At 38.0% G+C, this 24269-nt stretch overlaps 1 protein-coding gene and 1 long non-coding RNA gene across 2 annotated transcripts in view; both read right to left on the bottom strand.

Annotated features, from left to right (window-relative positions):
• The window catches only part of LOC122440146 (prolyl 4-hydroxylase subunit alpha-2-like), a 117122-nt gene extending 115300 nt beyond the window's left edge, over positions 1-1822 (bottom strand). Inside the window, exons 1-2 of the mRNA XM_043466008.1 lie at positions 1633-1822; positions 285-431 (exon numbers count right to left, since the gene is read on the bottom strand). The gene's annotated coding sequence lies outside the window, so the exon portion shown is untranslated. The remainder of the gene's footprint in view (positions 1-284; positions 432-1632) is intronic.
• Positions 1823-2220: 398 nt separating this feature from the next.
• Positions 2221-15914, bottom strand: LOC122440149. The gene is made up of 3 exons (XR_006269062.1): positions 14247-15914; positions 10090-10216; positions 2221-2274 (listed from the first exon to the last, which is right to left on the bottom strand). It is a non-coding gene; the product is annotated as an uncharacterized LOC122440149 (long non-coding RNA).
• Positions 15915-24269: the final 8355 nt, after the last annotated feature.

Below are 24269 nucleotides of genomic sequence, written 5' to 3' on the forward strand. Positions count from 1 at the left end.
ACAAACAAGCTTAAAAAAAAAAAAAGTGGGTACAAGAAGGATTACAAAGGCTAAACAGACCAATAAACATTTAAGAAATAAAAATACATCAAGTACTTGTCTGTAAAATATTCCCCAGGTTTTAATAGTTTTATTTGTAAGATATATTAAACTTTCAAGAAACACACTCTCAAGTACTCTCACAAGCTCAGAAAGAAGTTCAGAAATATAAGAAAAAGCTCACGGACATATAGGTATATACCGACATGTGCACGTGCACATGTAACACCACAAAGCTAGCTTACCAGTGGACGGGTCCTGAAGGATGAAGCTCTCCACTAATGATCAATCTTTATTTAGATGCTTCAGTACCTTGTACACATCCACTAACTTCCAAATCTTCCCTACCTTCAGGGATTACAAGGTTCAGAGCATCTCTCCTCTCAGCCCAGCTATAGGATTTATTGGGTGGAAAAAAAAGAAGATAAGAATAATGAATCAAAATTAAGAGATTTTATCTTAACAAGTTTAAAATGTATCTCTCAAACACTGTGACTTTACTATGTACCAGGTCCCAGAGTAAGGAATTATAAAATCAACTCCACTAATCTTTCCAACTATCCCATATACCAAGTATTAATACCTCCCCTACCCAAGATAGATAAAACCAGCTCAGAAAAGTTAAGTTATATGATTTCCCAAAGTCATACAATTGATAAATTATTAACAGAGTCAGGCTATAAGCCCAAGTAGGTGTAACTCCCAAACCAATGCTTTTAATCACTAAGCTATAACTGCCTCACAGATCAACATACCAATAGTATCTGGCTGAACAGGTCAGGAATGATGTCAAATACATCCACAGTCAATTTGATATAATCTTTCTGAAGGACAACCCTACAAGTCTAGGATTCAGCAATTCCATTTGTATGACAATACAATGAGGAAGTGTGCAAAGATAGAATACCAAACACTTAAGTGTTTTTCCAGATATTCAAAATGTTCAATAGGAAGAACAGTTAATTATGATGCAGGTGCAAAATATTATAGAACAGAGCACCATTAAAATGATAATAAAACCAGTATTTACTAATAGAAACACATTAGCTAGCAAACCATGTTATAACATAGTAAATATTATGATCCATATTGGTTAAAATTAAACTAAATTTGGTTAGAAGAAATATAGGCATACCTTATTTTACTGTGTTTTGCTTTCCTTCATTCAACTGTTTTTGCAAACTTAAAGTTTGTGGCAACTCTGCTGTCATGATGGTTAACACTTTTCAGCAATAAAGTATTTTTTCATTAAGGTATATACTTTGCTTTTTTAGATATAATGCCATTGCATACTTGGAGCTTCCCCCTGTGGCTCAGCAGTAAAGAATCTGCCTGTAATGTAGGAGACACCAGGTTCGATCCCTGGGTTGGGAAGATCCCCTGGAGGAGGGCATGGCAATCTACTCCAGTATTCTTGCCTGGAGAATCCCACAGAGAGAGAAGTCTGGAGGTCTACAGAGGTTACAAAGAGTTGAACACGGCTGAAGTGACTGAGCATGCATGCACGCACACACTGCATACTTAACAGACTACAGTAGAGTGTAAACATAACTTTTATATGTACTAGAATACCAAAAACTTCATGTGACTCACTTTATTGCAATATTTGCTTCACTGCAGTGGTCTGGAACTGAACCCACACTATCTCTGAACTACCCCGGCATAAATTTTTAAGCCAGTGTATTTCAGTTCAGTCGCTCAGTTGTGTCAAACTCTATGACCCCATGAACCGCAGCACACCAGGCCTCCATGTCCATCACAAACTCCCAGAGTCCAGCTAAACCCATGTCCATTGAGTCAGTGATGCCATCCAACCATCTCATCCTCTATTGTCCTCTTCTTCTCCTGTCTTTAATCTCTCCCAGCATCAGGGTCTTTTCAAATGAGTCAACTCTTCGCATCAGGTGGCCAAAGTATTGGAGTTTCAGCTTCAGCATCAGTCCTTCCAATGAACACCCAGGACTGATCTCCTTTAGGATGGACTGGTTGGATCTCCTTGCAGTCCAAGGGACTCTCGAGAGTCTTCTCCAACAACACGGTTCAAAAGCATCAATTCTTCGGTGCTCAGCTTTCTTTATAGTCCAACTCTCACACCCATACATGACCACTGGGAAAACCACAGCCTTTGTGACAGCCTTTGTTGACAAAGTAATGTCTCCACTTTTCAATATGCTGTCTAGGTTGGTCATAACTTTCCTTCCAAGGAGTAACCGTATTTAAGGAGGGAAAAAAAGCCTGTAAACGTACAGACATCATGGTTACTTTTATCAGGTAGATTAGAGGTGGATTTTACTTCTTTATTACTACAAGAGTCATGTTAATTGCTAATTCTGCTGTCATGTTGATAATCTTCTAGTTTCCCACGAAAATAACTGTTATTTTCAGGTATCCAACCCCCTCCATGTAGAAAAATGCTTCAAGGAAAGCTAGGGGCATCTACTGATCATGCACTGGCTAGTCTGTTAATCACAAAAGTCTTGTTCCCCTTGTTAGTGATCTGCCTCAGCATGGGCAACTAATGCAATTATAGCTAATGAGACATAAGTTTAGTGGGAGACATCAGAAAAAATTTCTTCAGTGTTATATTAATAAATAAAAGTAAGAAACAGCTCTTTAGCCATTTATTGTGCTGTCTCTAAATATGATACCTAAAACCACTAGACATTTTAATCAGAGAAAGCTAAACTGAGGAAAAGCAGATATATTATTAGCAGAAGAGATGAAAAGAATCTGAATTCATAACATGGTTGAGCCTCTCAATCAAGAAGCCCAAAAATGCCTGATCTTGGGAGGATTTCTTTTTATATGCAATATTACATTTTCCTCATTGTTGAAGCTATTATTGTCTGCCAAAAGTATCTCTAATTAAATTTTTTGTATAATCTTAATTTTGTTTATAATGTTAATGTATGATTTTGACATCCCTACTTAGAAGCATAATAGATAACTCAAATTTAACTGCCAATCTTGGCCCTCAAACATGCTCTGCCCACTCACTTCCCCATGTCAGTTAACAACTCTATTTTTCTAACTCTTAAGGCTAAATCCCAGATATGCTCTCATTTTCTGTCTTTCTTTCCTTCTCTACTCCATCATGAAGTAACAAAGTTTCTACCTTCAAAATTACACTAGAGTATGACATCATCTCACCAACTCTGTCATGACCACTCTGGTCTAAGCTACCACATTTTCTGTTAAGATTTTTCCAATAACTTTCCTAACAGAGAAATCTATTCCCAATATAGAGCTAGAGAGATCCTTTCCAAATAAGAAAAGAAGGATGTGGAGAAAAGAGAACCCAACTGCATTGTTGGTAGGAATGTAAACTGGTATAGCCACTATAGAGAACAGTATGGAGATTCCTTAACAAACTAGGAATAAAACTACCATATGACCTAGCATACTAGGCATATAGCCTACTAGGCAAATACCCTGAGAAAACCACAATTCAAAAAGACACATGCACCCCAATGTTCACTGCAGCACTATTTACAATAGCCAGCACATGGAAGCAACCTAGATGTTCATTAACCTATGAATGGATAAATAAGTTGTACATATACACAATGGAATATTACTCAGCCATTAAAAGGAACCATTTGAGTAGTAATAGTGAGGTGGATGAACCTAGAGCCTGTTATACAGAGTCAATTAAGTTAGAGAAAAACAAGTATCTCATATTAACACACACATATGGAATCTAGAAAGATGGTTAACTTATTTGCAGGGAAGTGATGGAGACGCAAAAGTAGAGAACAGTCTCATGGAGACAGCAGGTTAAGGAGAGGGTAGGACAAATTGAGGATAGTAGCATTTACATATATTATATATATGTACACACACACACACACACACACACCATCAAGTGTAAAACAGATAAAGAGCAGGAAACTGCTTGTAACACAGGATGCCCAGCTTGGTGCTCTGTGACAACTTAGAGGGTAGAATATGGGGCAGGGCAGGGGGAAGGCTATAGAGGAAGATGATAAATACATAATTATGACCTCATGCGAAGAGTTGACTCATTGGAAAAGACCCTGATGCTAGGAGGGATTGGGGGCATTAGGAGAAGGGGACGATAGAGGATAAGACAGCCAGATGGCATCACCAACTCGATGGACGTCAGTTTGAGTAAACTCTGGGAGCTGGTGATGGACAAGGAGGCCTGGCGTGCTGCAATTCACAGGGTCGCAAAGAGTCAGACACGACTCAGCGAATGAACTGAACTGATGACTGATTTGCACTGATATATGGCAGAGACCACCACAACACTGTAAAGCAATTATCATCCAATAAAAAAAAATTAAATAAGAGCAAACCATGCTATTCCTTGGGCTTCCCAGGTGGCTCAGTGGGTAAAGAAGCTGCCTGCAATGCAAGAGACACCAGAGATAAGGGTTCGATGCCTGGGTTGCGAAGATCCCCTGGAGGAGGGCACGGCAACCCACTCCAGTAGTCTTGCCTGGAGAATCCCATGACAGAGGAGCCTGGCAGGCCATGGTCCATAGGTCATAGAGTCAGACACGACTGAAACAACTTAGCACGCATGCACATGCTACTCCTCTGATCAAAATCTTTCCCAAACTGCCAGTATCACTCAGTAAAAATTTGCCTCCATGGTTCACAAGGTCCTACATAATCTGGCCCTTCAATGTCTTGCTGACCTCATCTTCTACTACTCTCCTTCTTGCTCACTCTGCCTTCCTCATTCTGGCTTTCCATTACTCCTTAAACCCACCAAACTCCTCCTTTAGGACCTTCGCTGTAGATGTTGCCATTTGGCTGTCTTCCTCACATCACCGTATGGCTTAAATATCACTTCCCTACATCACTGTATGGCTTAAATATCACTTCCCTGATGAGGATTATATTGACCATCCTATTTCAGTTCAGTTCAGTCCTCAGTCGTGTCCGTCCGACTCTTCGCGACCCCGTAACAGCAGCATGCCAGGCCTCTCTGTCCATCACCAACTCCCGGAGTTCACCCAAACTCATGTCCATTGACTTGGTGATGCCATCCATCCATCTCATCCTCTGTGGTCCCCTTATCCTCCTGCCCTCAATCTTTCCCAGCATCAGGGTCTTTTCAAATGAGTCAGCTCTTCGCATCAGGTGGACAAAGTATTGGCGTTTCAGCTTCAACATCAGTCCTTCCAATGAACACCCAGGACTGATCTCCTTTAGGATGGACTGGTTGGATCTCCTTGCAGTCCAAGGGACTCTCAAGAGTCTTCTCCAACACCAAGTTCAAAAGCATCAATTCTTCGGTGCTCAGCTTTCTTTACAGCTCAACTCTCACACTCATACATGATTACTGGAAAAACTACAGCCTTGACTAGACGGACCTCTGTTGACAAAGTAATATCTCTGCTTTTTAATATGCTGTCTAGATTGATCATAACTTTCCTTCCAAGGAGTAAGCATCTTTTAATTTCATGGTTGCAATCACCATCTGCAGTGATTTTGGAGCCCAAAAAAATAAAGTCAGCCACTGTTTCCCCATCTATTTGCCATGAAGTGATGGGACTGGATGCCAAGATCTTAGTTTTCTGAATGTTGAGCTTTAAGCCAACTTTTTCACTCTCTTTCACTTTCAAGAGGCTCTTTAGTTCTTCTTCACTTTCTTCCATTAGGGTGGTGTCATCTGCATATCTGATTTAGTAACACAAATATTCCCTGCTTCTAGTAGTCCAGATCCCCTTTACCTGGCTCTACTTTTCTTTTTTCCCATGATTTTTGACATGTTTTACAATATAATTTACTTATATGTTAAGTTTTTGGTCTCCCCACGCTACTGGGGCTAGAATTATTTTTTTGTTTGGTGGTGGGTTTTGTTTGTTTGTTTTTTTCTTTATGGCTGTGCTGGGTCTCCATTGCTGTGCATGGGCTTTCTCTAGTTGCCGTAAGTGGGGGCTACTCTCTAGTCGCGTTGTATAGGCTTCTCATTGTGGTGGCTTCTCTTACTGAAAAGCACAGGCTCTAGGCACGCGGGCTTCAGTACTTGCGGGTTGCAGACTTAGTTGCCCCAATGCCTGTGGAATCTTTCTGGACCAGGGATCGAACCTGTGTCCCCTGCATTGGCAAGCAGATTCCCAATCACTAAACCACCAAGGAAGTCCTGTTTGCTGGATTTTTACTGCTGTAGTCTAGCTCCAAAAACAATGTTTGGCACGTGATAATTACTCACTAAATATTTGTTACATGTTGAATACATGAGTAAATGGAGGAGAGGTGATGAAACCACTGTCATCATTCCAAAAATACCTCTCAATCAATCTTATCTGAGAAACAAGAAACACACTATCCAGGAAACTATTCATATATCTTAATAAATCAGACAGCTGAGTATACAGTTCAGGAAGAGTGCTGTGAACTGGCCTTCCAAGGTATAATCAGAATCCTAGAGAAGCAACAAGCAGACAGAGCCCAGAAGGGAGTGTAGTCATCAGCAGCTTAGCTAAAGAGGTGAGCATTCTTAACAGAGCAACCATCTCGTTCTCCTCCAATCTCAAGAACCCTGGATTCACATCCCAACTATCAAGGTATCATCCATGATACCAGGGGTAATATATCAAACAGGTGACAACAGGTAAAGTCCAAAACAGGACAGGGCAAATGAGTAGTTTCAAAGTAAGCATGTGAAATGTCAAATCCATACTTTTTGAGCATGAACCCTCAAGGGCCAGCAAGTAAGAACAGCCTCCTGGAGTCTTATCAAGTCCTTGTCTACTTCAGATTTTAAATGAACCCTAATAATGGATACTAGGAAAAATAAATGAAATGGAAACTTTCCAAGAGGAAACTATATCATTTCAAAATAGAGACTGAGGAAAGACTAAACAGATTAGACTAACTAAAGCAGAGGGTTGGTATAAGCAATGGGATTTAAAGCTCCAAGCAGCTAGGGGACACAGAGAGAAGGGACACAGGCTCCAATGCACTGACCCATGAACTCTTACTTCACCGCTCTCACTAGCAGAGATAAGAAGGGCTGAAAGAAGAATGTGGGAACCAAAGCAACAATGCTTTTATCTTTTGGGGGCAGCATCAAACTTCAGAATTAATGTCTTTAATAATCATAGGTCTACTCATGTTTCCAGTTTTGGTAATTTATATTTTTCTAAGATACTGTCTACTTCATTTTAACTTTTCAAAATTATTAGCATACAGTTGTTCATAATCTTAAAGTTAATATTAATTAAAAGTTTAAATTGTGTTAAAATACTTACAAAATTTACCATCTTAACCATTTAAAAATTTTTTAATCTACTTGTTTTTGGCTGCACTGGGTCTTTGTTGCTTTTGCTCAGGCTTTCTCTAGTTGCAGCAAGCGGGGGTTATTCTTTGTTGGGTGCACAGTCTTCTCATTGTAGTGGCTTCTCTTGTTGCATAGCACAGGTTCTAAGCACAAGGGATTTGGTAGCTGCAGCACGCAGGCTCAGTAGTTATGCACGAGCTTAGGTCCTCCATGGCATGTGGGATCTTCCCGGCACAGGGATCAAGTCCCCTGCGTTGGCAGGCAGATTCATATCCACTGCACAACCAGGGAAGTCCATCATCTTAACCATTTTCAAGTGTACAGTTCAGCAGTCTTAAATATATTCACACTGCTGCACAACCAATGTCCAGAACTTCTACATCTTGCAAAACTTAAAACTCTTTACCCACTAACCAACAACTCATTTCACCCTTTCCCTGCAGTCCCCATCAACCATCATTCCGCTTTCTGCTTCTGTGAATTTGACTACTGTAAAAATACCTAATATAAGTGGAATCATACAGTATTAGTCTTTTTATGATTGGCTCACTTCACTTAGCACAATATTCTTAAGGTTCATCCATGCTGCAGCATGTATCAGAATTTCCTTCTTCTCCAAGGCTGAATAAAATTCCATCATATATCTATACCAAACTGTGTTTATCCATTCACCTGTAGATAGACATTTGGCTTCCTCCCATTTTTTGACTACTGTGAATAATATTGCTAAAAACATAGATATACAAATAAGTCCTGGAGACTCTGCCTCCAATTCTTTGGGGTATACCAGAAGTGGAATTACTAGACCATATGGTAATTCTATTTTAAATTTTTTGATGCATCGTCATACTGTTTTCCATAGGGACAGCATCATTTTGCATTCCCGACAACAGTGCACAAGAATTCCAATTTCTTCACATTCTTGCCAATATTCATTATTTTCTGGCTTTGTTTTTTTATAGTACCCACCCTAACAGATGTGATGTGGTATCTCATTGTGGTTTTGATTAGCATTTCCTTAATGACTTGTAATGCTGGGTGAATCTTCAGATGTGAGCTGGCCATTTGAGTATCTTTTTTGGAGAAATGTCTATTCAACTCCTTTGCCCATTTTTTAATCACATGACTCACACAGTGTATTTATTTTTAACCTCACTGTATGTATAGCTATGTCCCAGTTTTTACTTCTAATACTGTTTATTTGTTTTCCTTTCTTTTTTACTTGACCATCCCAGTCAGAGGACTGATTATCTTGCTAACATTTCCAAATATTACCAACTTCCAGGTTTGATGATTCTCTAAACTGCATCTTTTATTTTTCTGACTTTACTAATTTCTACTTTATCTGAATGGTTTTCTTTCTTCTACTTTCTTGGGGTTTTCCCTGTCATTTTTCTAACTCTTTGACTGGCTCACTGTGGAAACAGAAAACTGTAAACCCCATAGCAGCTAATTCAATTTGTGTCAGTTCAGTCGCTCAGTCATGTCCAACTCTGCAATCTCATGGACTGCAGCACGCCAGGCCTCCCTGTCCATCACCAACTCCCGGAGTTCACCCAAACTCATGTCTATTGAGTCGGTGATGCCATCCAGCCATCTCATCCTCTGTGGTCCCCTTCTTCTCCTGTCTTCTATCTTTCCCAGCATCAGGGTCTTTTCAAATGAGTTAGTTCTTCACATCAGGTGGCCAAAGTATTGGAGTTTCAGCTCCAACATCAGTCCTTCCAATGAACACTCAAGATTGATCTCCTTTAGGATGGACTGGTTGGATCTCCTTGCAGTCCAAGGGACTCTCAAGAGTCGTCTCTAACACCACAGTTCAAAAGCATCAATTCTTCAGTGCTCAGCTTTCTTTATAGTCCAACTCTCACATCCATACATGATTAGTGGAAAAACCATAGCCTTGACTAGACAGACCTTTGTTGACAAAGTAATGTCTCTGCTTTTTAATATGCTATCTAGGTTGGTCATAACTTCCTGCCAAGGAGTAAGCGTCTTTTCATTTCATGGTTGCAGTCACCATCTGCAGTGATTTTAGAGCCAAAAAAATAAAGTCTCTCACCGTTTCCACTGTTTCCCCATCTATTTGCCATGAAATGATGGGATCAGATGCCATGATCTTACTTTTCTGAATGTTGAGCTTTAAGCCAACTGTTTCACTCTTCTCTTTCACTTTCATCAAGAGGCTCTTTAGTTCTTCTTCACTTTCCGCCATAAAGGTGGTGTCATCTGCACAGCTGAGGTTATTGATATTTCTCCAGACAATCTTGATTCCAGCTTGTGCTTCCTCCAGCCCAGTGTTTCTCATAATGTACTCTGCATATAAGTTAAATAAGCAGGGTGACAATATACAGCCTTGACGTACTCCTTTCCTGATTTGGAACCAGTCGTTGTTCCATGTCCAGTTCTAACTGTTATTTCCTGACCTGCATACAGGTTTCTCAAGAGGCAGGTCAGGTGGTCTGGTATTCCCATCTCTTTCAGAATTTTCCAGTCTATTGTGATCCACACAGTCAAAGGCTTTGGCGTAGTTAATAAAGCAGAAATAGATGTTTTCCTGGAACTCTCTTGCTTTGTTGATGATCCAGCGGATGTTGGCAATCTGATCTCTGGTTCCTCTGCCTTTTCTAAAACCAGCTAGAACATCTGGAAGTTCACAGTTCACATATTGCTGAAGCCTGGCTTGGAGAATTTTGAGCATTACTTAACTAGCGTGTGAGATAAGTGCAAATGTGCGGTAGTTTGAGCATTCTTTGGCATTGCCTTTCTTAGGGACTGGAATGAAAACTGACCTTTTCCAGTCCTGTGGCCACTGCTGAGTTTTCCAAATTTATGTAGGAAAGTTTAAATGGAGTCAGGGGTTGGCAACCATACAGTTCTGAACAAACTTGGAAAGCACAGGAGACTCTTAAACGCATTCTGAAAATATAAGTCATGTTACAATCACAACTAGTTTGATCAACAATGAAAAGGTTTACCAAATCTTTAATGTCTATTCTTACAAAATTTAACTTACATGTATACTTATTGTTTATCTTGTCATTACATATTGAAAGATTTGTTTCAATAATTCCAAAGTATGTTTAATTTATAACTTTGGGACTATAAGTGTTTGCTATAGGAAAGGAAGATTTTAAAATAATTGCTATAGAAAGGGTATATGCTCATTAAAGATGTAAGCTATAATTGTCAGACATTGGTTATCTTCCTGATAATCAAGGCATTATGTCTTCACATGCTAATCAACAAAAACTACTTAAAAGAATTATAAAGATTCTCTTAACATTCAGAACATAGATGAGACTTTCATCCTTGTAAAAGCAGTTTTACAATTAAAAAATAAAATGACTACAGTTTCTGAACCTTAAAATACAGTGCAGAATTTTCATTTACTTTAGTAAAACTTACCTTATTAATTTCAGCTTTTCTCCCTTTGGAATTTAGGTTATAAATATCCCTCCAAGACAATGTAGATGCATCCCTCAAGATTTGATACATAACATTTTTATTAGTCATTCCACTCTTAAATGTTTTCTAATTTCTATGATGATTTCATTACTGATTCATTACATACACACACACACACACATAAATATATATACATACACATATATATCTTTTTAAACATGAACTTTTAAAAGTTATTTTTGTTGCTTTCTAACTTCATGGAATGGTGATTGGAAAATAGTCTGTCGATACATATTCTTAAAGGTGAAGTATGACCTAGTGTGTATGGAGTTTTTTTTATGTTGTATATGCACTTGAAATGAGCAAGCAAGGTTCTACATGTGTTCAGTATACCAAACTTTTTGACTGTGCTATTTAAATCATCTACTACTTTAATGTGTTCAACGACTGTGTGCATATGTTAAAATATCTCACAATAATTATGGCTTTACAATTCTTCCCAGAAAGTTCATACTTTAGTACTTGTATGGCATATTATAATACACCCAAACAAATTTAGTATCCCTAATATCATTTTTTGCCTTAAAGATCATTTTGTCTGATATCAACTGGCCATACTGGTTTTAATAACTGCCTGGAGGACTTCCCTGGTGGTCCAGTGGTTCTGACAATGCAGGGGATAATCACTGGTCCAGGAGGATCCCACATGCCAAGCAGCAACTACGACTGTGTGCTGCAACTACTGAGCCCACACTCTAGAGTCCAAGAGTTGCAACTAGTGAGCTCACATGCCACAATTACTGAAGCCTGCATGCCCTAGAGTCTGTGCTCTGCAATAAGAGAAGGAACGGCAATAAGAAACCTGTGTACCCCAACGAGAGAAAGCTCACATGCAGCAACAAATATCCAGCACAGCCAAAAATCAATAAATAAATACAAATTTAGAAACAACTGCCTGGAGCATACTTTACAATTCTTTTACTATTCAACGTTTCTGTATTCTTCGGTTTTCTGTCTCTTTTGTAAACATAATATAACTAAATTTTTTTCTGAATATGAGAATATATCAGTTAAACTGCAGCAACCTTCAGGTTTGTTTACCTTATTCTAGTTTTCTTTTTTTATAGCACTTGCTAATATTTTAACATACTATATAACATACTTATCCAGTATATTGTATTGCTTCTTTTCCTCAGCTAGAATGTTAGTTTCTGAGAATGGCAATTTTTGTCTATTTTACTAACTGATGTCCTAAGTGTTTACAATACAGCCTGCAATAAAGTTTTATGCACTCTATAAATATCTGTTAAGTGACTATTTCTTTTTTAACTGCTAAGTTTAATGCATTTTCATTTCTTGTGATTACTATTCAGATTCATTTCTACAATACTATTTTTAATGCGTATTAAAAACAGTACAGCATCTAAGGAAAAAAAGGTAAATTTCTGAAAAATAATGGCTTTTTCTTGCTTGCCAAGAAGTTATATCCTGACCAGGAAATTCAAGACTCAATGGAATCTTTCATTAAAATGTTATTTTGTCAACATATTTGCCTTGATGAAGTAAACAGGCTCTCTCATTCACCATAATTGGGAATCTTTTATATGTAAACCTGAGTGAACTCACTTTTTAAAATAACAGCTTTATTGATATATAATTTACATACCAGAAAACTAATCCTTTAATGTGTATGACTGAGTAGTTTTTAGTATACTCACAGAATTGTACATTACCATGAACTGCAGAACATGTTCATCTCCCCATAAAGAAATGCTATACCCATTAGAAGTCACTCCCCACTCTCCTTCCTTCTGCCCAGCCCTAGGCAACCACTAATTTGATATCTGCCTCTATGTATCTGCCTAGTCTAAACACTTCATATAAATGCAATCATATAGTATGTGGCCTTTTATGTCTGGTTGACTTCTCCAGGCAAACTTCTAGGATATCTATTCTTCATTTAGCTGGCCTAGTCTGCTGTGTATCTGTTGTGGAACACACCACTGAATCAAAGAGAACTCACTACAGGAAATGAAAAGACAGAAAAGGAACACTGAAATAATATAGTGATAATAACTGCAGAAGCAGTTCCCACCCCTACAACTAGGGGAAAAAGGAAAGAGGTATAAGAAGGACTCTGGTTTAAACCTAGGGACCATGCAGAGCTATAACACTGACTTCTGAAGATGATGATGCTGTCTGACTGTTTCTGGAGCTGGAGAGGGAGGCACCAAAGGTCTGGGACTCAAGCCTTTGAAATAAGAGCACTGACTTGATGAAACTGCCATCAATGAACACAAACTATGACTGCTTCTAGAAGACTGAGAAAAAAACAGGGAACACCTATTAATGCTGAAGTTTACAACTACTGATGGATTGACATTCATGGAATGGCAAGCAAAACAGGAAAAGTACAGGTCACTTCTTCCTGTTCCATTTCATTCTACTTTTAGTGCCCTCCAGTTGGCAGAAACTGACAGGAAGCCAACTAATAAAAGAGAAATGAAGTTTGCCAACTCCCATCTCCAAGACCAAAGCAGAATATATTAATAGAAAGCTAAGTCTGAATCCAAGATGTCTCTTGGATATCTTAGTAACCAGTACATGTTATTTAACCCATCCCGTGAGCCTTCAATTTCAAGAACTGCTTTTAACTTTTAGAACATACATTTGATTTTTTTCAAATCTGCATGGTCTTCTGATGAATTCTGTTGCTTTCTTATGTTTTCTATTTCATTTTAAGTATCTTATATGCCTGTATTATCTCAAGTTCTTGGGTGTCTAATTATTACTTCTGCTGACACAGTGAATAGCTTTTGAAATTGAGAATTGTGAACTCAGCAGCAGGGCCTATGTGAAAGTGGAAGTGTTAGTCACTCAGTCATGTCTAACTCTTTGTGACTCCATGGATTGTAGTCCACCAGGCTCCTCTCTCCATGGAATTCTCCAAGCAAGAATACTTGTGGGTAGCCATTTCTTTCGCCAGGGGAATTTTCCCGACTCAGGGACTGAACCTAGGTCTGCCACATTGCTGGGATTCCCTGGTAGATCAGATAGTAAAGAACCTGTCTGCAGTACAGGAGACCCCAGTTCAATTCCTGGGTTGGGAAGATCCTCTACAGACGGGAAAGGCTACCCACTCCAGTATTCTTGGGCTTCCGTGGTGGCTAAGCTGGTAAAGAATATACCTGCAATGCGGGAGACCTGGGTTCGATCCCTGGGCTGGAAAGATCCCCTGGAGAAGGGAACAGCTACCAACGCCAATATTCTGGCCTGGAGAATTCCAGGGACTGTATAGTCCATGAGGTTGCAAAGAGTAGGATACAACTGAGCAACTTTCATTTTCACTTTCTCCCACATTGCAGGCAGATTCTTTGGTAAAGCACTAGGACTTATGTGGCCTGGATTTAAAGTGTGTCCCTTCAAAGAAGACTTGCATTTATTTCTGCTAGGCATGCTAGAGGACCATATTCATGTGAATTTCTACATCTGGAGAATAAGGGCAAGATCCTAGACTGTGGGAATAATGAATTTTCTTTACCTTTTCATAATAGACAGCTAGGCTTCAACCAAAACAATGTATTCTTTCAGAGTCTGAACCAGTTCTTCTTCCACAGAAACCAACTTAGCCATGCACCCTACAAGGGGATGGAAGAAAGGGCCCGTCAGAACTGGACAAGTGGTTTCCCAGCTTGCTTCACTGGGAAAAAAGCTCCAATGAAAGGTGGGTCCCCTGAGCCAGAAGAGAGGAGCTCTTTCTGGATCACTCAGTTGAGGAGCTTAAGGAGATCTGATAGTCACACTGTTCTAGCCTTTGGCTCCAAGACAGAAAGACACTCCCACGGGGATGTTCAACTCTTGGCCCATACAGTGAACTCTGTCATCAAGGAAGGGCCTTTATCTCATCCTTTCACCATACAGCTAATCTTATCATGTGGGGCATGAAAATCCTGGAGGATAAAACCACTTCAATACATAGGACTGAACTCTGAAGTTTCAGGTGAGGAAGAAAAGAAGACACTGGATTCTCAAGTCATATAATGTACACCACCTATAATCATTATGCATGTGTGCTCAAACATGGATGACTCTGTGCGACCCCATGGACGGCTGCCTGCCAGGCTCTTCTGTCCATGGAATTTTCCAGGCAAGAATACTGGAGTGGCTTGCCATTTCCTACTCCAGGGGATCTTTCTGAACCAGGGATCGAACCTGCGTCTCCTGCAGTGGCAGGCAGATTCCTCACCACCTGGGAAACAATCACTAGTGTGGAATCACTTTTGTGAGACTCCACAAAAAGTACCTGAGCATTCCTAAAGGTTCTGAGAATATCTAGACCTCACAGAAAGCATACACACCACAAACACATGTTTCCCAGAAAAAATCTTTGGGCAATGTGAAGTCAGTTCCTTAATGGCCTCTAAAACAAAAAGTATTAATTTCTGGAAATTCCTTTTTCACTGTCCCCTAGTTACAGGTAAAAACATGTGGGTGAGACTTTTCCACCCTTATAGAGAAGAAGTCGGCCAACCTGATGCTGGGAACTAAGACTCATTTAGGGAGAATACCACCTTCCCTGGTGCATACCAGCAGATGTGAAGATCTTAGCCTGTGTACAGCCCAGAAAACCAAAGGAGGCCATCACTAGCAAAGACATTTGGAGTTTCATGGTTCCAGAAGCCAGAATCTATAAGGCATATAGTAACATTAATTGAACCACTACAGTTAGAAAAAAGACTGACTAATGTGAGGAGATTAATACAAATACATGCATATGTGCAAATACACACAACACAAGCCACAGTAACTTACACTGTGAAAGTTTAAAGGAAACTGTCTGATTACATGCTCTTCAGGAAACCAAGCACTAGAGGGGAGCAACCAGTTGGGAAGTAACCAAATGTAGGTCAAGCAGTTTTTTAACGACAGGATGATCAATATGAGCTGGTTGCTGGGAATCTGAAGTTAAGCATGCTACGATACTCAAAACTGAACAGTTCACTCCAGAAACAAAATGATCAAAGCTGAGCACACAATTCATTAAAAAGTCAAGTCCAATCCATTAGCTGGTAAAAGTCTATAGTCTTCAGAAATGATGAAAGTAAAATCGCTCAGTCTTGTCCGACTCTTTGCAACCCCATGGACTGTAGCCTACCAGGCTACTCCGTCCATGGGATTTTCCAAGCAAGAATACTGGAGTGGACTGCCATTTCCTTCTCCAGGAGCTCTTCCCAAACCATGGATTGAACCCGGGTCTCGTGCATCGTAGGCAGACGCTTTACCATCTGAGCCACCAGGGAAGTCCACACATTCAGAAATGGTATAGCTCTGTAAGAAAAATAAGCTAGAACAGGCAAGGTATAATTCTAGACTTCACAGATTACTCTACTGTCTTTATTTAAATTTGGTCCTCAAGGTCAAAAGAAGGGGAGCATGTCCTGGAAAGTTTAGGATTTCATTGGGAAAATAAGCAAAAACATATGTGAGCACATAACAAGAAAGTTGAACATTCAGACTCATGAAACACAGATCAATTATTCACTTTTCAAAGGACAAATTTCTTCATCAACAAAATGATATAACTGGATATCATGATTTTTAAGGCCACCTCTAAGTTTCAAAGAGAGTCTATGATATTTATAAAATTTACCTCAAAGAAAAGATACAATATAGGTATATTCTGTGATAACTATGGAGTAAGAGAGTTTATCCATTTACTAGCTGTGATGTTTTGGACAAGTTAATTTACCTAAGTTCTGTTTTTCACTCTGCATGTGGTTAGTGTAATGAGGATTAAATAACAGATTTAATGTGACTGGCACACAGCCATCATTTCAATAAAGAAAACTACAGTCATTATTTGTTTCGTAAACATAAAAAGTATCTGTTTTTATGTTGTTGTTAGCCTGAATTCTGCCTTTGGTCTACTTCTCCCTGTCTAACCTTTTAATAATAGTAGCTAGCACTTGTTGAGTGATTACCACTCTTCTACATACCATCATATGTTGTTGTTAATGTTTGACTCTTTGCGACCCCATGGACTGCAGCATGCCAGGTTTCCTTGTCCTTCACCAACTTCCAGAGCTTGTTCAAACTCATGTCTATCAAGTCAATGATGCCATCCAACAATCTCATCCTCTGTCACCCCCTTATCCTCCTGCCTTCAATCTTTCCCAGCATCAGGTCTTTTCCAATGAGTTGGCACTTTGCATTAGGCAGCCAAAGTATTGGAGCTTCAGCATCAGCATCAGTCCTTTCAATCAGTATTCAGGGTTTATTTCCTCTGCATATAAGTTAAATAAGTAGGGTGACAATATACAGCCTTGACGTACTCCTTTCCCAATTTTGAACCAACCTATTGTTCCGTGTCCAGTTCTAACTGTCACTTCTTGACCTGCATACAGGTTAATCAGGAGGAAGGTAAGGTGTCTGGTACTCCCATCTCCTGAAGAATTTTGCACAGTTTGCTATGATCCACACAGTCAAAGGCTTTAGTGTAGTCAACGAAGCAGATTTTTTTCTGGAATTTCTTGCTTTTTCTGTGATCCAACAGATGTTGGAAATTTGATCTCTGGTTTCTCTGCCTTTTCTAAATCTAGCTTGTACATCTGGAAGTTCACAGTTCACATACTATTGAAGCCTAGCTTGAAGGATTTTGAGAATTACCTTACTAGCATGTGAAATGAGTGCAACTGTATGGCAATTTGAACATTCTTTAGCATTGCTCTTCTCTGAAATTGGAATGAAAACTGACTTTTTCCTATTCCCTTAGGCTGTTTTATTTTTCTTCATAAAAGAAGATAATAAAAAATAACTGTTGCTCCTGTCTTGTAAAAATCTAAGTGAACTCATGCTCAGAGCTTTTAATGAGAACAAGAGAAACTGAGCAACTTCTCAAAACAGAAGAAAAGGTCAGCAGAGACAGGAAAAAGACAAAAGTCTAGTTAAAAGAACTGAACACTACACTTACATGCAGCACCCCTAAGAAAGAATGAGGCCTCAGAAATGATGGTTCTATGGTACACCAAAAAGAGTACTAGGATTCTCAGCCACAGATTCTTGAATCCCAGTGTGGCACAGAAACAGAAAATTGTCATTGTTTAAGGAAACACGGTGAAGGTCAACAAACATCTATATACTATTAGCAATGATGAGGACAAAGTCAAAGCTAGACGGCTTCCTTCTATTTTCTGTGGATCTTGTTGGGCTGCTATACTTTTATGAAAACTTTGCAAAGGAAAGAGCTCCCCATAGTGACTGACAATAAGTTTCTCACCAGCACGGCAGGAAAGAAACTCTATCATATTTAATTTAAATTAATGACCTCCTCTTTTCTCCAGGAAAGCAGGAGATAAAACTCCTCCATGAAAGATGTCCTCCATATACCAGGATGAAAGCAACTCTCTAATTCCCAGAGACTGGGAACAGAGGCCAAGAGAAATCTGCCCAAATAGATCTTGTTAAAATAACTCTTAACTTCCTTTAGTCTCCCCATATACTTCATTCACTTTTTCATATTTTCTACTCTTTGTTCAACCTGATATATAAGCACTTGGGCCTATCCATTTTGGGATCTTCATTTTCCTATGGGGACCCCCAAGTACATTTAAAATTCTGTATGTTTTTCTCCTGTTAATCGATTTTATATTAATTTAATTTTCAGGCCCACACAGAGGCCCCAAGAGAGCAGATATAAAGTTTTGCTTCTCTTACACTATTAACCAACTCAACCTGGTACCTACAGAATACTCTACCAAACAACAGCAGAATACATATACCTTTCAAATTCACACAAAACATTCTCCAGGATAGATCATATGCTAGGTAATAAGTTTCAATACATTTTTAAAGGTTTAAATCATATATTCTCCAATCAAATGGAATAAATTAAAAATAAAAAATTGCACGAAATCCTAGACTTCTTCAAATATTTGGAAACTGAACAACATAACCTATAAGTCAAAGAAGAATTTGAAGTGAAATTAGAACATATTTTGATCTGAATAAAAACAAAATTACAATATATCAAAATATATGGTGCTTAGTTGCTCAGTCGTGTCTGACTCTTTGTGACCCTTTGGACTGTAGTCCGCCAGGCTCCTCAGTCCATGGAAATTCTCCAGGCAAGAATACTGGGGTGCACTGCCATGCCCTCCTCCAAGGGATCTTCCCAAGCCAGGAATAGAACCTGTGTCTCTGGTGTCTCCTGCACTGCAAGGGGATTCTTTACCTGCTGAGGCATCAAGGAACTCCTCAAAATCTATGGGGTATAGCTTAAAGCAATATACAGAAGGAAACATACAGCTTTAAATGTCTATACCAGAGAACAAGGTTTCAAATCAGTAACCTAAGCATTCACCTTAAGAAACGAAAAAAAAAAGGAGGGGGCAAATTAATCAAAGCAAGTAGAGGGAATGAAATAATAAGGATAAGAACAGAAAGACAAGAAATAGAAACCAGAAAAACAATAGATAAAATAAAGGAAGTTCCAAATACTGTTTAGTTGAAAAGATGAACAAAATTAATGAACTTTCAGTTCAAAAGACAAGGAAAAAAAGAGAAAAATTTTAAATAGACAAATAAAGGAATAAAGTAATGAAACAGAGAACAGCAGTATAAACCCTACAGAAACTTTTAAGGATTATAAGGGAATAATATAAACATCTTTACGCCAACAAAGTAAACAACTTAGATGAAAGAAAAACTCCTAGAAAGGTACAATTACCAAAACAAACTCAAGAAGGTACAGAAAATCTAAATAGATCTATAACAATTAAAAATATTGAATTAATAATTTAAAATATTACCACAGAGAAATATCCAGGCCCAGATGGTGAATTCTGGTGAATTCTATCATTTAACTGAAAAATAATAATAATCCTTCAACAACCCTCTCAAAAAACAGAGGATGCATTCAACTAAATATATGTCAATATTACCCAGATACCAAAGCCACACAAAGACATCATATGAAAAGAAAAGAAACTACAGAGGCCTCAAGTAAATTCTAAATTATCAGCAAACCAAACGTATGCAAAAAGGATTAGATATGTAAAATATGCAAAAAGGATTTAATGGATATTCAATTTAATATCCAGCAATATGTAAAAAGGATTTAAACACCATGATTAAGTGAGATTTATCCCAAGAATACAAGGTTGGTTTAACATTCAATTGACGTACAATACTATGTAGAATAAAGGACAAAAAACAAAGACTCAATGGATACAGAAAAAGCATTTGACAAAATTCAATACTCATTCGTGACTTACAAAAAAATACAAAACCTCAACAAACAAATGGAAAAGAATTTCCTTAACCTGATAAAGACATGCGTGAAACTCTCATAGCTAACACGCTATTTAATGGTGAAAGACCAATGCTTTCCTGCTAAGAACAGGGACAAAGTAAGGAAGTCTACTATTTCCACTTCTGTTCTAGCCAGAGCAATAATTTTTAAAAATCAGAAAGAAGTCATAAACCTGTCGTATACAGATTACAGGTAGAAATTCAAGGAATTCACAAGAAAGCTACTAAAACTAATGGAAAAGTTTAGCAGGGTGAAAGTCACTCAGTCGTGTCCAACTCTGCAACCCCATGAACTGTAGTCCATGGAATGTAGTCCCATGTAGTCCAGGCCAGAATACTAGAGTGGGTAGCCTTTCCCTTCTCCAGGGGATCTTCCCAACCCAGGGATCGAACCCAGGTCTCCCATACTGCAAGCAGATTCTTTACCAGCTGAGCCACAAGAGAAGCCCAAGAATACTGGAGTGGGTAGCCTATCCCTTCTCCAGGGGATCTTCCTGACCTAGGAATCAAACCAGGGTCTCCAGTATTGCAGGCGGATTCTTTACTAACTGAGCTATCAGGGAAGCCCAGCAAGGTGGCAGGGTATAAAATCAATATATCAAAATCAATTGTATTTTTATATATTAACAATGGCATACACTACAATATTGTAAAGTAATTAGCCTCCAGTTAAAACAATCAAAAAAAAACAATGGCATAACAAAATGGAATTAAGAAAATTATTCCATTAACAACAGCATCAAAAAGAATACACTATATAGAATCAAATTTAACAAAAGTATGACTTATACACTGAAAACTACAACTGCTGAGAGAAATTTTTAAAACTCTAAATATGAAAAAGACATTCCTTGTCTGTGGACTGGAAGGCTTAATATTAAGCTGGTAATACTTCCCAAATTGATTCAAAGATTCAATACAATCTCTATTGAAATCTCAGCTAGCATTTTTGCAGAAATTGACAAGCTGATTCTAAAATTCATATGGAAACACAAGGGACCCAGAGTCAACCCAGACAAACCATAGGAGGCAATAATAAAGCAAAAAGCATTTATCTGGTATCAAAGAATTGCAATAGGGGGCACACAGATTGGGTAGCAACTGAGTGTCCCATTAGGCAATAACTGGAGATTTTAAAGGCAGAGAAAGGAGTTCTCATTACAAAGTACTGTAACTGGAGTTGGAGGCAGAACTTAGTCTTGGCTAAATATGATTGAGTGCTAAGGCTAACACCAGAAGGAAGTAAAAGTTCAGGTAGTCTTGCAGAGTCCTTGAAATATGTGTGGTTTGGCCCACTACAAAAGTTTAGTTCCATCTGGTGAGGACATAGGTAAGGTTCACTTCCTTATTGACCTCCTTCCTCCATTAAACAATTACTTAACATAATTTACTCCAGTTTGTTTCACATTTCACTCCAGAATAAGCAAAATTTTGAAAATTTTGGAGAAATCATGAAAAGAATGAAGTTAAAGGACTTACATTGCCTGAAGGACCAGGGACGTCTTCCCTAAAGGACATCTATGCTTAGCTCCCTGAAATAAATGGGCAGACCACTCATTTCCCTTTCAGTAACATGAGGTCAGACTCATGAATCCATCCTCATCCACATCGATCCCCAAGAAATACTTCAAGAAGAACATCTAACCAGGGCTGTCTATGAGGTGATGCTACAATTTCATCTAGAACTCTACAGTTCTTAGAACTCTCCCCCTTGAGCTGACCAATTAGAAAAACTAAATCATGTTTAGTTCTTTTTTAAAAAAATAATTTATCTCAATTGTTTTATCTAAAAATAGACTACTTGTTGTAACAACACAGTTATGGAATTGATATGTGATCCAAATTTTATAGTGAAGGAAATAAATGCACAGCATCACTAAGTTAACTTGCCTAGGTCACACAGATAACTAACGGACTCAGGTTATCTTACTGTCTAACCAGGATATGAAGCACTTTAAAAGTGACTAATCATGTTCTTAGTATTAACTAGTACTAGTAGAGCATCCAGTAAACTCTGTAAGGCAGAAAAGACAAGGTCTTTCCTACTGTTTGGAAGAACCCAGTACTCTAAACACTTAAGTGATATGTCCATGTATAGATACTTGTTGACAATTTACTGGTGGCTATCTTCAAACTTGGAATACAATGTAAAGGAACAGAGAAGGCTTAACTAATTTTTACACAGACCATCATTTACAGAAATATTTTTCTTTTCACAGATTATATTTCACAGTGAAACTGAACAACTAAACTCACTTAAACTAAAAGCAGTTTCTGATTGTTATTTTACTATTGCTGAATGATCTTAGGAAGAAACCTTGGTATTTCTCTTCCAAAAAACAAAAAAGTCACCATTAAGAGAGAGAAAAGAAGAGCCACTAAAACAGGAGAATATTTTTATAGCATAACTACCAATAAAAAGCCTGTATCCAGAATACATAAAGAATTCCTACAAATGAGTAAAAAACTCAATAGTATGTGTGCTAGAGACTCAAAAAGAACTCAGAACAGAAGATATCCATGTGGCCAACAGAAATATGAAAGGTATTCAGTATCATGCATAATCAGAGAAACACAAAATACAACTATAGGATACAACTACCATCAGAAAGTCTGAAATTTAAGAGTCTGTTAAATATAAAATATCATTAAGAACTGTAGTGCAATAGGAACTCTTACACATAGCTGGTGAAGTGAAAATACAACTGTTCTGATAAAGTAGCATAATCTAATAAATTTCAATAATCCAGTAACTCCACTCTCATGAAATAAATAGTAATTTCATTCCCATGAACTGAATAGAAATGTGTGTACCATAAGCAAGTACAATAAACAAGTCCCTCTAAAAACAGAAGGACTTCCCTGGTAGTGCAGTGGTTAAGACTCTGCATATCCACTGCAGGGCACACAGGTTCGATCCCTGGTCAGGGAACGAGGATCCCACTTGCCAGAGAGGGCAGTCAAAACAAAAAAAGAAACAAATAAAAAACTCAAAACTTAAAAACAGAGCTACCACACGATCCAGCAATCCCACTCTTAGGCATATATCCAGAGAAAACCATTAATTCAAGAAGATACATGCACCCCAATGTTCATAACAGCATTATTTACAATAACCAAAAATAGAAGCAACCCATCGACAGAGGAATGGATAAAGAAAATGTGAGATACATATGCGCACACGCACACACACACACATGCACAAACATGGATTAACATAATTTACTCATGTCATGGGATATTACTCAGCTATAAAAAAGAATGAAGTAATGCTATTTAAAGCAACATGGACAGACCTAGAGATTATCATATTAAGTGAAGCAAGTCAAAAACAAATATCACATAATATCACTTATATGTGGAATCTAAACAATGATACAAATGAACTTAATTACAAAACAGAAACAGACTCAGAGATACAGAAAACAAACCTATGATTATGAAAGGGGAAACGCTGTGGGGGGATAAATTAGGAGTTTGGGATTCATATATACACACTACTATATATAAAATAGACAACCAACAAGAATCTACTGTATAGCACAGGAAGCTCTACTCAATATTCTGTAATAACCTATGTGGAAAAAGAATTTGAAAGAGAATGCATATACGTACATGTATAACTGAATCACTCTGCTGCACACCTGAAACTAACACAACACTATACATCAACTATATTCCAACATAAAATAAAAATTAAAATTTCAAAAAGAACTTCTTTTAAAAAAAATATTCACACCAGATTTTACTGTATTCCCAAGGTGGAAGAAACTCAAATGTCTATCAAAAGTAGAACACATAAAGAAACCATGGTATACTAGTTTCTATCCAATTAAGTACCATGGAGTACTTAAAAGGAATGAACTATACAAACTACAGAAGATACACAAAAATAATATTGATATATCTTAAAAACAAAGCACTGAATAAAATAAACTAGACCAAATAGACCACATAGTGTATAAGTTCATGAATATAAACTTTTAAAATTAAAGTATATTGCTAAGTTATAAAATTGAACTATCTCACGAAACTACTACATTTAAAAATATAGTTCTATATACTAAGAACAGAAAAATCTTCAAGATATACTATTAACGAAAGTAAACTATAGAACAATATGTTTAATGTGATTTTATTTATGTAAAACAGATAACTTAGGGACTTTCCTGGTAATCTAGAAGCTAAGCATTTGGGCTCCCCCTGCAAGGGGCCCAAGTTCAATCTCTGGTCAGGGAACTAGATCCTACATGCC

This window comes from Cervus canadensis, chromosome 4 (assembly GCF_019320065.1).
Source record: "Cervus canadensis isolate Bull #8, Minnesota chromosome 4, ASM1932006v1, whole genome shotgun sequence".
NCBI classification, from domain to species: domain Eukaryota; kingdom Metazoa; phylum Chordata; class Mammalia; order Artiodactyla; family Cervidae; genus Cervus; species Cervus canadensis.